At 32.2% G+C, this 16,490-nt stretch overlaps 1 pseudogene; it reads left to right on the top strand.

The window, feature by feature from the left end:
• Positions 1-12,247: 12,247 nt before the first annotated feature.
• LOC112439654 (U6 spliceosomal RNA) lies at positions 12,248-12,345 on the top strand (annotated as a pseudogene).
• Positions 12,346-16,490: the final 4,145 nt, after the last annotated feature.

Raw genomic sequence — 16,490 nt, 5'->3', positions numbered from 1 at the left:
GGCAAATGAAGTGAACGGACATTTTACTGAAGATGATACACAGATGATAAATAAGCACATGAAAAGATGTTAAGCATAGACATATTTCCCATCAGGAAAATACAACTTGAGATTACAAATTGGGTAAAATTAAAAATAGTGACAATACCAAGGATGTTTGGATGCAGAGAAACTGAATCACTTGTAGAATACTAGTGAGAATGCAAAATGGCATAGCCATACTGGAAAATAGTTTGGCAGTTTCTTATAAAAGTAAAATACCCCATAATTATATGTTACAGATGGAATTATATGCCCCCAAGATTCATATATTGAAGTTCTAACTCCCACTGTGACTGTATTTGGAGACAGGACCTTAAAAAGGCAATTAAGGTTAAATGAGTTCATATGGGTGGGACCCTAATCCAAGATGACTGGCCTCCTTCTATAAGAGACACCAGGGGTTTGTATGAACAGGAAAAAGGCCTCATGCGGACACAGCAAAAGGTTGATCATCTGCAAGTGAAAGAGGCCTCAGAAGAATCCAACCCTGCTAGCACCGTGATCTTGGATTTCTTTCCTCCAGAACTATGAGAAAATAAATTTCTGTTGCTTAAGCCATCCAGTCTTTGTTATTTTGCTATGCGGCCCTAGCTAATACACTAATACTCAGCAAATTTATTCTTGGTCATTTTTCCCAGAGGAATGAAAATTGTTTTTGCCAAAACTTGTGTATGGATGTTCATAGCAGCTTTATTTGTAGAAGCCCAAAACTGGAATCAGTTCAAATTGTCCTTCAAAAGATAAACTCTGGTACATACATACCATAGAATATACTTAGCATTAAAAAAGAGCTAACTTTTGATTCACATAACTAGGATGAATCCTCAGGGAATTGACTTAAATTTAAAAAACAACCTCAAAAAGTTACATATTGTACAATTCCATTTATAAAACATTTGAAATAACAATTTTAAAAGATTGAGGACAGATTAGTGGCAACCAGGGGTTACAAATGGAAGGTATGGTCAGTGGGAGAGGAATAAGAATGGTTGTAAAAGAACAATGCAAGAGATACTTGAGGAGTTGGAAACCTTCAGTACCTGAACTGTGTTGGTGCATAAACAGACATATATATCTAATAACATTGTGTCAAAGTAAATATACATACACAAACATAAATGAGTATACGTAAAATGATGGAAATGAGTAAGATTGGTAGATTACATTAATGTCATTATCCTGCCTCTGATACTACATTACAGTTTTACAAAAAGTTACTATTGACTGAAACTGGATAAAGTATACAGGGGATCTTTCTGTATTATTTCTTAGAATTCCATGTGACTCTACGGTTATCTCAATAAAAATTTTAATTAACAAAAGAAGGGACTTCTGCCCTCCAAAGTGAAGGAGTAAAAGCTATTTAATTTTAGATTCAGCAAGGAGTTAATGCTGGCCCTACTTTTAGCTCTGTCTCACTTGGATATTGCTAAGAGAAAATTGCAGTTTATAAGCATGTGAAAACGTAAACTGATAAGAATGTTCTATAAATGAGTCTTCAAAGAAAAATGACATTTATTCCTCACCATACAATTTTAAATTATAGGTAGGGATAGAACAGAATGCTGATAAAATTAAAATGAAAGAGTAACCCTGATTGCCAGTTTGGATCATTACAAATTCTTTATTTCCAACATCAATAGGCTCCTCAAGGTCCTTCCATATTTTCTAATTTGATATCATGCTCATTTTCTGGACAGCCATTTCAGACATCATACTTGACAGAGAGAAAACACCATCACCACCAAAAAGAAAAATGAAATATTTTTCTTTCTCAACTACAAATATAAAACATTCCCATATCTGCATACTCTTTTTCTCTTTCCCACTTGTAGGATGTAAGTGGTGTTCCTCGTTTTATGTGAGACCAATTGCTCTTTTAGAATGTTGTGGGAAGTTTTCTCTTTTCCTTTTATTAGTTGATATTCTATAAATAAAGGTTTTCCCTTTTTTAATTTATTAATTTACTGTTCAGTGACTCATGCATGCATTCATTCATATATACCAATATCAACTTATAGATTTTTACTTTATTCAATGGGCTATAATCAATTTCTATCATTATTTTGGAGGTCAAATTTTCCTGGATTTGGTTAAGAGAGATTCCTCTCAAGTTAAATCTTGTGTCCTTTTGAGTATTCATGACATTCTTTAAGAACTTTCTTTTTTTTCCTCCCACAACGAGATATTCCTAGCTCATCTTGTACTTTTCCCTGCCCCAGCTTTGGAAGCAGGCTTTTCTTTAAGAGGTCCTGGTACTTTTTGGTGAATGGTAATATTTAGAAACCAAGATCCAAGTACTAAGTGGGCTCATAGCTACTGCTGCGTCATGATTTCTCAGGGCTTTCAGCAAACAGAGCTAGGAAAATATGAATATTTGTATACATATTTATGTATAAGTATTACATTTATGTATCACATTTATATATGCTCATATCTACATTTACTTTATGTATTTAAAACTATGAGTTCATAAATCTCTAATTCCATATACCACTCCATATATAAAATTGTAATATGTTCTTAATTTATTCTTTATTAATATCTACTCCCCTCCATAATGGAAGACTTTGTTTCCATATTCCTCAATCTATTTACTCGTTTGTTAAATCCTAGAATACGCAGAAAGGGATTTCAGAATTGCCATCTTCTATTACTGCAAAAAGTAAACCTACCAACTAGGGTTCAATATTAAGGGCATTTTTTAAAGTAAAATTTATATACAATAAAGTGTATATAAATCAAAAGTGTACAATTTCATAATTGTATGCATCCACTTGTTATGATTCACACTTCGAGATATAGAACATTTCCATTAGCCAGAAAAGTTATGCATTCCCATTTCCCAGGTATTCTTGCCACTGCAAAGACAACCCACTTTCCGATTTTTACAAAAATATCAATTAACTATACCTAACATAGAATTTCATATCAATAAAATCACACATAGGTAACTTTTATGCCTAGCTTCTTTAGCACAGCATGATGGCTCTGAGATTTATACATATTTTTGTGGCTATCAATATTTCTTTTTTTATTTTTATTATTTTGCTGAAAATTATTATGCCATGTGAATACACTACTTTAATCATTCTTATGTTGAAGGAAATTTGGATTATTTCCAAATTCAAGCTATTATGAATAAAGCTACTATTAACATTCTTATACAAGTCTTTTCATGTCTTTTAGGTAAACGCATACCAGTGAAATTACTCAGCCAAAGGCTAGGTGCATGTTTTTATTTTTGTAAGCAATTGACAAATTTTTTGTACAATGATGGAGAATTTTATATACCCACCAGCAATTTATGTGATTTCTGGTTACTTCATGTCCTCAACATTTGCTATCAATCTGTTTAATTTTAGTCATTTTACTGTGTATGTAGAGGTATCTCATTATGGTTTAAATTTGCATTTCTCTAATGACTAATGATTTTGACTAATGTTTTGTATGTTTATTGGCCATTTATATATTTTCTACTGTAAAGTGTCTGTTCAAAATTTTACCCATTTTCTTGGGTTGTCATTTTATTATTGAGTTTTGTAATTATATATTCTTGGTATAAGTTCTTTATAATGAATGTGTATATATTTTGCATGTATTTTCTGCTAGCCTCCCATTCAGTTAAGTGTCTTGATGAGCAGAACACATGAACTTTAATAAATTATATACTATATTTTTCTTTTCTAAATATTAGTTTGTGACCTGTTGAGTAAATATTTTCCTATCCCAAATCATGTTTTTTCTAGACTCTTTATCCTTTAATTGTTCTTCAGATCTATCTTCCATCTCTAGTTAATTTCTACTTGTGGTCTAAATCAGGAATCAAGATTTCTTCTCACACATTAGCAGTTTTTTCAATACCATTTCTTGAATAAGCTACTTTTCCACATTGAATTTTTTTGGCACAATCAATTGACTACACAAGTGTGGCTTTATTTCTGGACTATTTACTGTTCTACCGATCTATAAATTCTCTTCACACGTACTCACCCACCATTCAATTACCACCTAACTCTTCCTTTACAAATTACAGCTAAAGTCCTTGAGTCCCTTGTCTAGATTTTCTATCACCACTTCCTCACCTTGCAGTCACTTCTTAACTTACTGAAATCTGGCTTCTGCCTCCACCAACCAACTAAAACTTCCTACCCTAAGATCACCAATGACTTCTATATTATATTGAATAGGCATTTTTCAGGACTTAAGTTTCTTAGATATTTTGTAGTATTTTACATTGTTAATTTGGCCACTCTGTCATTCTTGAAAAGTTTTCTTATCTTGACTTGTGTAACTTCACATTTTCCATTTTCCCCCCAACTCTTTGACCATTCCTTATCCTGCTTTCTCGTCATCTTTCTCTGTCCTGACATTGAAGTTGATCTTTTTCTGTGTCCTTCTCCAAGCCTCCTTTTCTGTAATAGTCTCTGTCTGAACATTTATATGTCTCTAGCTAACATCCATATGCTGGTGAATTCAGAATTTTTTTTTATACTTTAAGTTCTAGAGTACATGTGCACAACGTGCAGGTTTGTTATATATGTATATATGTGCCGTGTTGGTGTGCTGCACCCATTAACTCGTCATTTACATTAGGTATATCTCCTAATGCTATCCCTCCCCCCTTATCTCCAGGACAAATAACTCTCTAGTCTTTTAGTCATGTACATTAAACTGCCTACTGGACACCTCTGTTTGGGTGACTCAAAGGCAACCCAAAATAAGCTTGACTAAAATTCAATTAACGATTTTCAACTTGTGCTCGTCTGCTGCGCCCCCTATCTTTGTAACTAAGCAAGAAACCTAATTGTGTCTTCTTCAATTTCACCAATTGCCACCATTTAAACAAACTAATGACTATAGTGCACTTGACACAGTACTTTGAATATGAATACTAAATCAGTAACTGTCATTTGGATCAGCAGAGTAGCCTCGTACTAAATAGCTTGCATTTCAGAGCCAGAATGCCTGGGTTGAAACCCTGGCTTTCCCACCCACTAGCTATGTGAATTTGGACAAGTTACTTAAATGTTCTGTTGCTCAGTTTGCTCATCTAAAACGGAAATTATAATACTATCTAACTGAGACATTTTCTGGGCGTATTAAATGGCTTAATATAAGCAAAACACTTAGATGAGTATGGGAACATAGTAAGTGTCATGTAAGTATTAACTGTTGTTATTGCTACCACAGACATCATCCAAATTTTTGCAAAGTTTTGATGAGTCAACTTTCTAGACATCTAGCAAGTCCATTTGCTTCTTGCAATTATTTCTGGCATTAGTTTAGGCTATACATCCGTGCTTTTCTACCTCAACTACTACAGTAGCCTCCTATGTTATTCTCTTGTCTTTGGTTTTGACCTCTGTCCCTTAGTTTCCTCTGCCCCCAAATTATACTTCCTAAACAAGTAGCCATCATTTCTTACCCTACTTGATATCTTTCAGTGGCTTCTCTTTTTTTTTAATAAAGGAAAAGTTAATCAAAATGTAAAAATCCATTCGTGATCTTGCCTTTGTTTATTTCTCCTGCCGAATGGCTTGTTACCTTTGAAATTTCACTCTGCATTCTTACCAAAACCAAAAATACCTTATTTCAGATTCTTGAATATACCATGTTCACTCTTCATTACAGGTTTTTGCACATTCTATTTCTTCTGGGTGGATTATTTTCCTCCTCACATTTTGATTGGCTTCCTACTACTCAACTTTCAGGTCTGTGTTTAAACATTATGTCTCCAACACCAACTATAGGCTCCTGTGGCACCATGCACTGCTCTCTGTAGAACACTTATCACATGGCAAGGCAATTGCCTGTTTGCAGGCCTCTCTTTATCACTAAACTGCAAGCTCTTTGAAGCCAGGGTACCTATTTAACTTTTATGTTTTTTTATCCCAGCTCCTACTGGCATAAAGAAACAACTGGCACAGAGGGTGTGTTCAATGTGAACTGACTGACTGAATGACTTATCATGAACTAAGAAAAGAAATCTACCATATTTAAAGTGTAACAAATAAAAAGCATTAATTCAGGAATGGGAATTATGCTCACATAATTTACTCTTCTAGGTAATAAGTGGCCCAGCCTGAAAAAATAAATTTTAAAAAAGAGAAATAGATAAATTAATTTTTTAGAGAATCATAGTTTATTGAGGGAATGTTATAATGTGAGGGGAAATAATAGCTTTTATTTTTATAAGTGCTTATATTTTCTAGGTGTTGTACTAAACTATCCTTTTTTTCCCATACAACCATCCAGTAACACACTGTTATTACACCCTTTTTACACATAAGCTAACTAAGGAAAAAGATTATTAAGTAATGGAAATTGGATACAATCCAGTCTTGGCCAATTCCAATCCTACAGTCTTAACCACCATGCTAAAATCCACACTAGCACCTAATGCACTCCTCACAATAGCAATTGAGGACTGCTAGCAAATGTTCTGGAGCCAACTGGGATGAAAAACTGATATTTTGCCCTATCTGATAAACTGGCATCCTACCCCCTTACCCCCCACAATAATTCTATTCTATGCATAAAGCATTCAAGAGTCAGACAGAGAAAATGGAATAGCAAGGCAAGACCCTCTACCATATTTTTCACTTAATTTTTAACCAAAATAAATAAAATTTTCTTAATAAAGGTAAACAAAAATTTTGCCACCATTCAATGAAAAATACAATTCTTTCCATTCCAAAAATTGTTTACCTTCTTAAGAGCTTAGCAATCTCTCCACAGAGTACTTAGCCCTGCCATCAAAATTTACAGTCAAGTATTATATAAATGTATATGTATCTAAAATATGAAAAAAATCTATTGCATAATGCGGTTTCATTTAACTTTTCTAGTGACTGCTTTATGACAGTGACCTACATGGTTTGAAAATGTAATGTGACAAAAAATATATCTGCTTTCCATCCCAAGGACATTCTTGAAAATGAGCTGTAATATTTCAAGAGTTTTATCCTTGTGAGTAAAATGTTAATAAATAGATAAATCTTTAATACTTGCCAAGTCATGAGCATTTATTCAGTAGAGATAAAAGAAGAGCATGATGTCTGAGTGGGCTGTACTAGATTATAAAATGTTTTAATTTTGTTACCACTATAGAGTTTAGACCAATCTGACAAAGTATGCTTGGTCAAATGTTGAAGGACATCACAAATGGAGTAAGTTTCCAGCATGAGTCTATTTAGAGAGTCAGACAAAATAAGCCACCCATACCAGTGATGCAATGTGAAATCCACATTAAAATTCTCTCTAGAATGACCTGGAGGAATAAAGTGACTAGCTATGAACCATCCTTCTGCTTACATACTTCCTCACATTAGAGGACAGAATATCAATTAGGCTTAAAGAGAATATTTCAGAAAACAAAAAAATGTTCTTCAACAGACTTACTGATGGATTATTTGAGACAAATTATTTAATAAATATGATACTGTTGATTTTGAAAATAGTTTTGTCTAAAAGTTATATCTGTATTTACATGTAATTTAAAAATGTTTCTGTAGTATTTGGATTGTGCATATTTTGTAATTGCAATAATAAATAATACATAGTATTTATTTAGATGTTGCCAAGTACACTAAATAATTTTCCTATACTTAATCCTATCAACAACATTTTGATACAGCCACTATTATACAACCATAATAAAAGCATTACCTACTTGAAATTCCCATAATACCATGACATGATCTTATTTTCATAACCAGTGTTTCAAAGATTATGAAACTAGGTTCAGAATAATTGAATAACTTGCGTTAAAATTCATACTAAATAGAGAGATGAGCCTCCAACCCAGGGTCTCCTGACCTTGGAATTCCTGCTCTTAACCACAGGGCTTTCCACTACCTTATCCTATATTTAGTTTAAGTAGTGCCATTTCCCAGGTTCATATTGATCATAAGAAAAACTGCGGGTTACTACAACCGTTCTTTGTTTAGACAAACCACTGCCTATGAATTCCTCCTGTATTGTTTGTAAGAATACATCATTCACCACCCATACTTTCTCTTCAAAGGAACCAATATATTATCTAATTATTTTATTATTTCTTGGATGGTAGTCATAAATCAGTAAACCTCAAGTTAAACCCTGTTTCCCACAATTACAACATCATATATTAAGATTACAATATTAGAAACCCATTTTGAGCCATAAAATATATTTTAAATGTTCCCCCAAAATAATTGAGTAAAATGACACAAATATCTGCTTTTAAAAATACTTTAGACCAATCATTTAATATAATTGCTATGATAATATATTTCTGCATAAGCTGGACTGGTTTAGACTTCTTAAAAGAGGAGTTAATTTAGGTTTGTTCTGATGACGATGTTTCTGATAAACTCATAGCAAGTGTAAGCCTCTATTGCTCCAAGATGCAGCAAATTTTGTTCAAAATCAGTATCATGAGTCTCACATTTATTTTTTTTTCTCAGTGAGTGTCAATATGTTTCTCAGAGTGTATTTGAACGGTAAATGTTAGAGTAGAGGTTATTTTTGTGAAAGCTTATTGAATGATCTCTTTGATGAAAATTAACAATTACCAATGACTGGCTTACATCAGCTTCTCATTGTTACAGAATATTTAGCTCATCTCACTATTTAATTATACATTCTGCAAATATTTCTTGGGCATCTACTGGGGGCCAGGCACTATTCTTGTGCTGGGAACACAAAAAATACAAGATCTACCCTTCTTCTTATAAATGTTTTATTGGTCACAGGTATTTGTAAACACAGATAATCCATGAATTACAATGGTTCAACTTACAATTTTTTAACTTTATGATGTTACAAAAGCTATATGCATTCAGTAGAAAGTGTATTTGGAGTACCCATTCAACCATTCTGTTTTTCACTTTCAGTACAGTACTTAATAAATTACATGAGATGTTCAACACGTTATTATAAAATATGCTGTGTTCGATTATTTTTTCCCCACTCTACGCTAATATAAGTGTTCTGCATACTTTTAAGGTACACTAGGCTAAACTATGACATTTGGTGGGTTAGGTGTACTAAATGTCTTTTCAACTTGAGATATTTTCAACTTACAATGAGCTTATCAGGATACAACCCTCTCATAAGTTGAAGAACATCTGCATGAAATTTGGTAATTACTATGAAGAATTTTTAAGAGTTAGCATTGTAAGACTTTTTTTCTACTCCTTTTTCTCAGTGCTAAGATTACATACACCCTCTCATTTACAGAAGCACACTTCTGAATAACTCCTCTATTTAAGGCAGCCAGAAGCTTTGCACCGTCATATATGAAATACAAAGAAACAAATCTGCGAGGGAGAGTGGGGAATGAGATAACCTTAATATCTGAAAAATGTCATTAGGTCAAATGCCTTTTGCAGTTCCATGGCTTAATGAAAATTTATCTGAGCTCAAGGATACCTTTACTATATCAAATTATTTAACTCTGTTTTAGACAAGTCTGTAGTTTAATAATCACATATATCATCTTCATGTCATGGTAAAAGGTAATGGGGGCAAAACATGTATATTCATCAGCAATAATTATTAGAGGAAAGATTGTTACCAATAATTATTAGTCAAGTTGATAATTAATGACCACAGCATACCTACTACAGCATTAAAAAGGCAATTATATTACTCATTACTACATCTCATCTGTATCATCTAGCAAATTATAATTGTAAATGATAATACATATTGGGGACGTTATTGCTGCATAACTAATTGAAGATGTATTTTTAAGCCATGATTCACCGACTGATTTTATGCAAAGGATATAATGTAAATAAAAGATATAAATGTAAATTTATTGCCATAAATTTACTGCAATAAAATTGAAATATCCTATCTTATATTAGAGAATGTATATAAACGTATTTGTTAAAATGTAATAGATGTAACTCTTATTCCATCTGGAATTCAGAATTACTAAGACTAGCTAGGGAATAATCTCATGGAATTTAATTATTTTTCATAAACTAAATATAGAAGCAAGTCACATTTGAAAGATGAGAGCATTGAGAAAAGCAATAACAAAAAGTAATAAATAAAAGAAATCAACTAAAAAACTTATATGTGAAATTTGAGCATATAAATAAAAACGATGTAATAATACTCATATCTCTTCTACCTTTACAAATGCATATTTTACCTGGAAGAAAGAGAGGGGGTACTAAGCAACTTTAAAATGGAAGGAGCATGACAAATATAAATTTTACTTGAAAATGCAGATATAAATAGGATAGGTAATTAACAAGTAGATACAGAGATATATAGATATAGCTCTAGATATAGAGCTATATCTATATATATATCTATATAGCTCTATCTCTATATCTAGATATCTATCTATATATATATAGCTCTATCTCTGTATCTAGATATATATCTAAATATATCTATATAGCTATATATATTTTTTCTTGTTTTTAAGTTTGCCTTTCCTAGGGGTCACATCTAGGTCAGTATAATTTAGTAGTCAGCCAATGGTCCATCAGAAGATTTTCTTAAATGCCTTTCTTGTGTATCTACCACCTTTCAAAGGGTGACAAGGCATATCCAAACTTCAGGCAGTTTTCAACACTTCTTTAGCTTTCACTTCCTGCTTCTGCAGGGTTCTGCTCATTCACATCTGCAAGGTCAGTCAAATGTAAATGACTTATGCCTCCTTTCCCATGTCTTCCCTGGACTTAGGCATAGCCTTTCAGTTAGATCCCCATGAATGTGTTGCAGCATTTCAGAATTTTCTGTGGTCAACTGATTCTCTGGGATTTCTTTTTAAATCCATCCCCAACTTGTTTGCTCCAACTCAACCACAGCTTTCAGTAGCTGTGATGTTGCCAGCAAATTGCTATTGTTTTGGTAATGCCATGGGGTTGGGGCCCCTCTTTTCCATACTGAGTTGAGCGCTGAATCAAATTAACTGGCCACAGCACCCAGGGAATAGAGGTTTTACAGCTGCGATTTCTGACAAAACATTCAGTTCTGTGGGACAGAACAGAATTAAATTAAATTAATTTAATTTAATATAATTAAATTAATTTAATTTAATATAATTAAATTAATTTAATATAATTAAATTAATTTAATTAATATAATTACATTAAATTAATTTAATATAATTAAATTAATTTAATTAATATAATTACATTAAATTAATTTAATATAATTAAATTAATTTAATTAATATAATTACATTAAATTAATTTAATATAATTAAATTAATTTAAATGTAAATTAATATTTATAATTAAAAAATTATATTTTCTAATTATAGTTTAAGTTCTAGGGTACATGTCACAATGTGTAGGTTTGTTACATAGGTATACATGTGCCATGTTGGTTTCCTGCACCCATTAACTCGTCATTTACCATGAACTCATCCTTTTTTATGGCTGCATTGTATTCCATGGTGTATATGTGCCACATTTTCTTAATCCAGTCTGTCATTGATGGACATTTGGGTTGGTTCCACGTTTTTGCTGTTGTGATTAGTGCTGCAACAAACATATATGGATAGATAGATAGATAGATATCTAGATATTTCTATGTATATCTATATATATAGAGAGAGAGGGAAAGAGAGAGGTTGTGTATCTAGTATCTGAAATGCTTGGGACCAAAAGTGTTTTGGATTTTGAAATTGGAAGGATTTATAAATATTTGCACTATCTATACCAGTTCAGCATTTCCAATCCAGAAATCGGAAACACTTCAATCAGCATTTTCTTTTTGCATAACGTCAACACACTCAAAAAGTTTCAGACTTGGGAGCATTTCAGATTTCAGATTTTTTTTATTAGGACTACTCAACCTATATAGTACAGTGCTTAGTGGCTGCACACCAAAAGGAATACAGAATCTACAGGATTAGTTCAGGAAGGTCACTAAACAAATAAGCAGAAGCAAGAAAAACAACAACAAAAATTTTCAAAGTCTAAGCAAGAACAAATCTTGAGGGTTGAGGACTGATACCAGAATGGCTACGATATATAATATTTTCAATTTTAAAAAATGAAACATGCAAAGAAAAAGGAAAGCATGACACATTTACAGCCAACAGAAAATGTCCCTGAGGAGTCCCAGATTCTGATCCTAGAAGACAATATCTTAAGTTATTGTAGAGAAGTTCAAAGAATTAACAAGACCATGTGTAAAGCACTCAAGAAATGTAAAGACAGTAATGCATTACAAAATAAAAAAATCAGTAATCACACTTATACTAACATTGGAATAATACAGAGAAGAGTAGCATCACCCCTGCAAAAGGATGCAACACAAATTCATGAAGCATTCCATATTTTTCAAAAAATGTATTTTTAAAAATAAAAATAGAAATTATGTATATAAACTAAATAAAAAGGTTTACCTCTCACCAAAAAGATATCAATAAAGTATATCAAATTTATATTTGCTTTAAAAATGCAGATATAAATTGTGAACTTAAAAAGACGAATAACAAAAATATGAGTGTCTCAACACTAGATCTGTGATGGCAGAAGAGTGAATCAAGAAACTTGAAGATAGGTCAATAGAGATAATCCAATCTTATAAGCAGTATGGAAAATGAAAAAAGAAAATGAGCAGAACCTCAGAGAATTATGGGACACCATTAAGTGTACCAAAATAAACAGAAGTCTCAGAGGAGATGAGAGAGATACATTGGCAAAAAGACTGGAAAATTTCAAAATTTTTAACATATTAATCTACACATCCAAGATCAATAAACTCCACATAGAACAGATTCAAAGTCCCACAGCTAGAATGGTCAGAGTCAAATGATGTAATTCAAACACCTTTTTTTTTTTTCTTGAAAGCCTCAAGAGAAAATTTACATCAATTATCTGGAATCTTCAATAAGATTAACAGCTGACTTCTCATGCAAAAGTATGGATGTCAGAAGACAGTGGGTAGCATGTCCAAAGTGTTGAAATAAAAATACTGTTCATTGAGAATTCAGCTAAACTTGCCTTCATAAATGAATATAAAATTAAGACATTCCCAGGATTTTTAAAAAGAGGAATGGAGATTTTTGTTGCTAGAAGATCTGCTTTACCAAGAAGGTTTTAAAAAAGAGTCGTTCAGGCTGAAAGGACACTGACCACCACATGAATTTAATAAAGAGCACCAGTAAAGTATACTACATAAGTAAATATAAAACACAGTATAAAAATATTTGTTTATCACGGTATTAGTTTGTTCTCACATTGCTATAATTACCTGCCACTGGGTACTTTATAAAGAAAAGCGGTTTAATTGGCTCACAGTTCCACAGGCTGTACATGGCAGGGGAGGCCTTAGGAAACTTACAATCATGGCAGAAGGTGAAGAGGAGGCAGGCACATCATACATGGCTGGAGCAGGGGGAAGAGAGAGTGAAGGGGAGGTGCTCTACACTTTTAAATAACCAGATCTCATGAGAACTCTATCATGAGGCAGCACTAGGGGGATGGTGCTAAACCATTAGAAACCACTCCCATGATACAATCACCTACCACCAGGCCCCACCTCCAACAGTGGGAATTAGAATTCATCATGAGATTTGGGTGGTGACACAGAGCCAAATTATATCAAAAACCCTTTCCTTATCCTATCTGTTTTATAAAAATAATTGCATAAAGAAATAATTATAAAACACCATTGATAGGTTTATAATGTATAAAGATAGTTTGTAGGACAATCACAGTTTAAAGAAGGAGAGAGAAATAAGAGCATATTGGAGCAAAGATTTGTATACCTTTGACGTTTAGTAGTAACTTGAACTGGATTGTTTAAAGTTATGAGCTAACTGTAATCACCAGGAAAATCACTAAGATGATAACTCAAAAAATATAGGAAACAATAAAGCAGTGAAAATAGTACACTAGGAAGTATCTGTTTAACATCAAAAAGGCAGTAATTGAGAAATGGACAAAAAAGACATAAGGCATATATAGAATACAAATAGGAAACTGCCAGATGTAAATCCTATAACTTCTACTTTATAAATAATTACATTAAATATAAATTGTTTAAATACTCCACTCAAAAGGCAAAGATTGGCAGAGTGGACAAAAATGTGTGATCCAACTAAAGCAGTCTGCAAGAGACATGCTTTAGATTCAAAGACAGAAATAGGTTGAAAGTAAAAGAATTGAAAGATATGCCATGCAAACAGTACCAAACCACAGCTGCACTGGATATATTAATATCTAATATAAATAGACTTTAAGACAAAATGTGTTACTAAAGACAAAAAGTCATATTCTATAATAAGATCAATTCATCAAGGAGATACAGCAATTGTAAGTATATATGTACCTAGCAACATGGTCCTAAAATATATGAAGCAAACACTGACAGAATAGATGGAGGAACAGACAATTAAGCAATAATAATTAGACTTCAGTAACCCACTTTCAATCATGGATATACCAACTAGGCAGAAAATAAGCCAAAAAAAAAAAAAAAAAAAGACATTAACAACACTACAAACTAACTAGACCTAAAAGACATCTACAGAACACTCAGTCCAACAACTGTGCAATACACATTCTTCTGAAGCACACATGGAACATCATCCAGGACACATCATATTCTAGTCATAAAACAACATTCCTAAAGAGAATGAGGCAATAAAAGCAAAAGAGAAATTAGAAAATATTTTGAAATGAATAAAAACAAAAACACAACATACCAAAATGTATAGAATCCAACTAAAACAGTGCTTAGAGGAAAACTTGTAAATGCTTACAGGGTAAAAGAAAAAAATCAATATCCTAACCTTCCACTTCAAGAAATCAGAAAAGAAGAGTAAACTAAATCAAAAACAGGAAAAAGGAGGAGATAACAAATATTATAGCAGAAACATTGATAATCAGTAGAGAAAGCCAATGAAACCAGAAGTTTTTCCCAGAAAAGATCAACAAAAATGACACATCTTTAGCTAGTTGACCAAGAAAATGAAGAAAGAAGACTTAAATTATAATCAGGAATTAAAAAAGGAACATTAATACTAGATTTATAGAAATAAAGAATTATAAGGAAATATTACATGGCAAATATAGGATAAGTTAGATAAAAATGCACAAAATCCTAGAAATAATAAACTAATTAGACTAACACAAGAGGAAATAGAAAATCTGAATAGACCTATAAAAAATAAGAGATTGAATTAGAAAATTTTGTGATCTATGAAGTAAGGCCCTGGCCCAAAAGGCTTCTCTGATTAATCCTATAAAACTGTTAAAAAGATAATACCAGCCCTTCACAAGTTCTTACAAAAATTAGCAGAGTACAGAACATTTTCCAACATATTCTATAAGGTCAGTATTACCCTGATTGAAAACAAAACCAAAAATACAGGCAGGGACATCACAAGAAAACTTCAGACCAATATCCCTTGTGAATATAAATGCAAACCCTCAACAAAATATCAGCAAACAAAACCAACAAGGTGATAAAAATAATTATACACCATGACCAAGTGTAATTTATCCCAGGAATGCAATGTTGGATTAACATCTGAAAATCAATCAATATACTGCAACATATTTTAGACTAAAAGACAAAAATGCTCATATCAATAGATGCAATTGCAACATATGGCAAAATCTAATATTCTTTAATGATAAAAATATTCACTCAGTATGAATACATAAAAACCCCCTCCACTTTATAAAGAGAATACATGAAACTGCACAGGTGACATTGTTCTTAATGGAGAAAAACTGGGTGTTTTCTCTCTAAGATCATAAACAACAAAATGGTGTTCACTGTTGCCATATTTATTCAACTTTGTACTGGGGGTTTTAGGTGGTGCAATTAGGAAAAAAGACAAAAAGTAAAACTATTTGCAAATTACATGATCACATATATAGAGAAAAAATTCTAAGGAATTCACTGAAAACTGTAAAACTAAAATGAATTCAGCAATTTGGCACATCATAAGATTAATATGCAAAAATTAATTCTATCTCTATGCAGCAGCAATAAAAAATACAAGAATGAAATTAAGAAAGCCATTTCATCTATAAGGCATCAAAAATAATGTGACAAAATAATACATTTAACAAAAACAAAACGTACACTGATAACTACAAAATATTATTTTAAAAATAAAAGATATAAATGGAAAGATAACACACATTAATGGATTAGAAGGTTTAATGTTGTTTATATGAAAATACTTTCCAAATTGATCTACAGATTAAATGCAACCCATATTAAACTCCAAGTTGCCATTATGTTGTTCCCAGAAAGTGATAGGCTGGTTTTGCAATAGGAGTGGAAATTTCCTTGCATGGAAATGCAGGGATCCCAAAGACAGCCAAAACTATCTTTAGAAAAACAGAATAGAATTGGAGAGCTTATACTTCTCAATTTAAAAACTTAATTATCAGCTATCAAGCTACAGTTATCAAAGCAGTGTGGTATTGGCATGAAGATAAGCACATAAAACAGAAATGAGA

The sequence above is a fragment of the Pan paniscus genome, chromosome 3, assembly GCF_029289425.2.
Source record: "Pan paniscus chromosome 3, NHGRI_mPanPan1-v2.0_pri, whole genome shotgun sequence".
NCBI classification, from domain to species: domain Eukaryota; kingdom Metazoa; phylum Chordata; class Mammalia; order Primates; family Hominidae; genus Pan; species Pan paniscus.
This window is presented reverse-complemented; position numbering and strand designations above follow the sequence as displayed.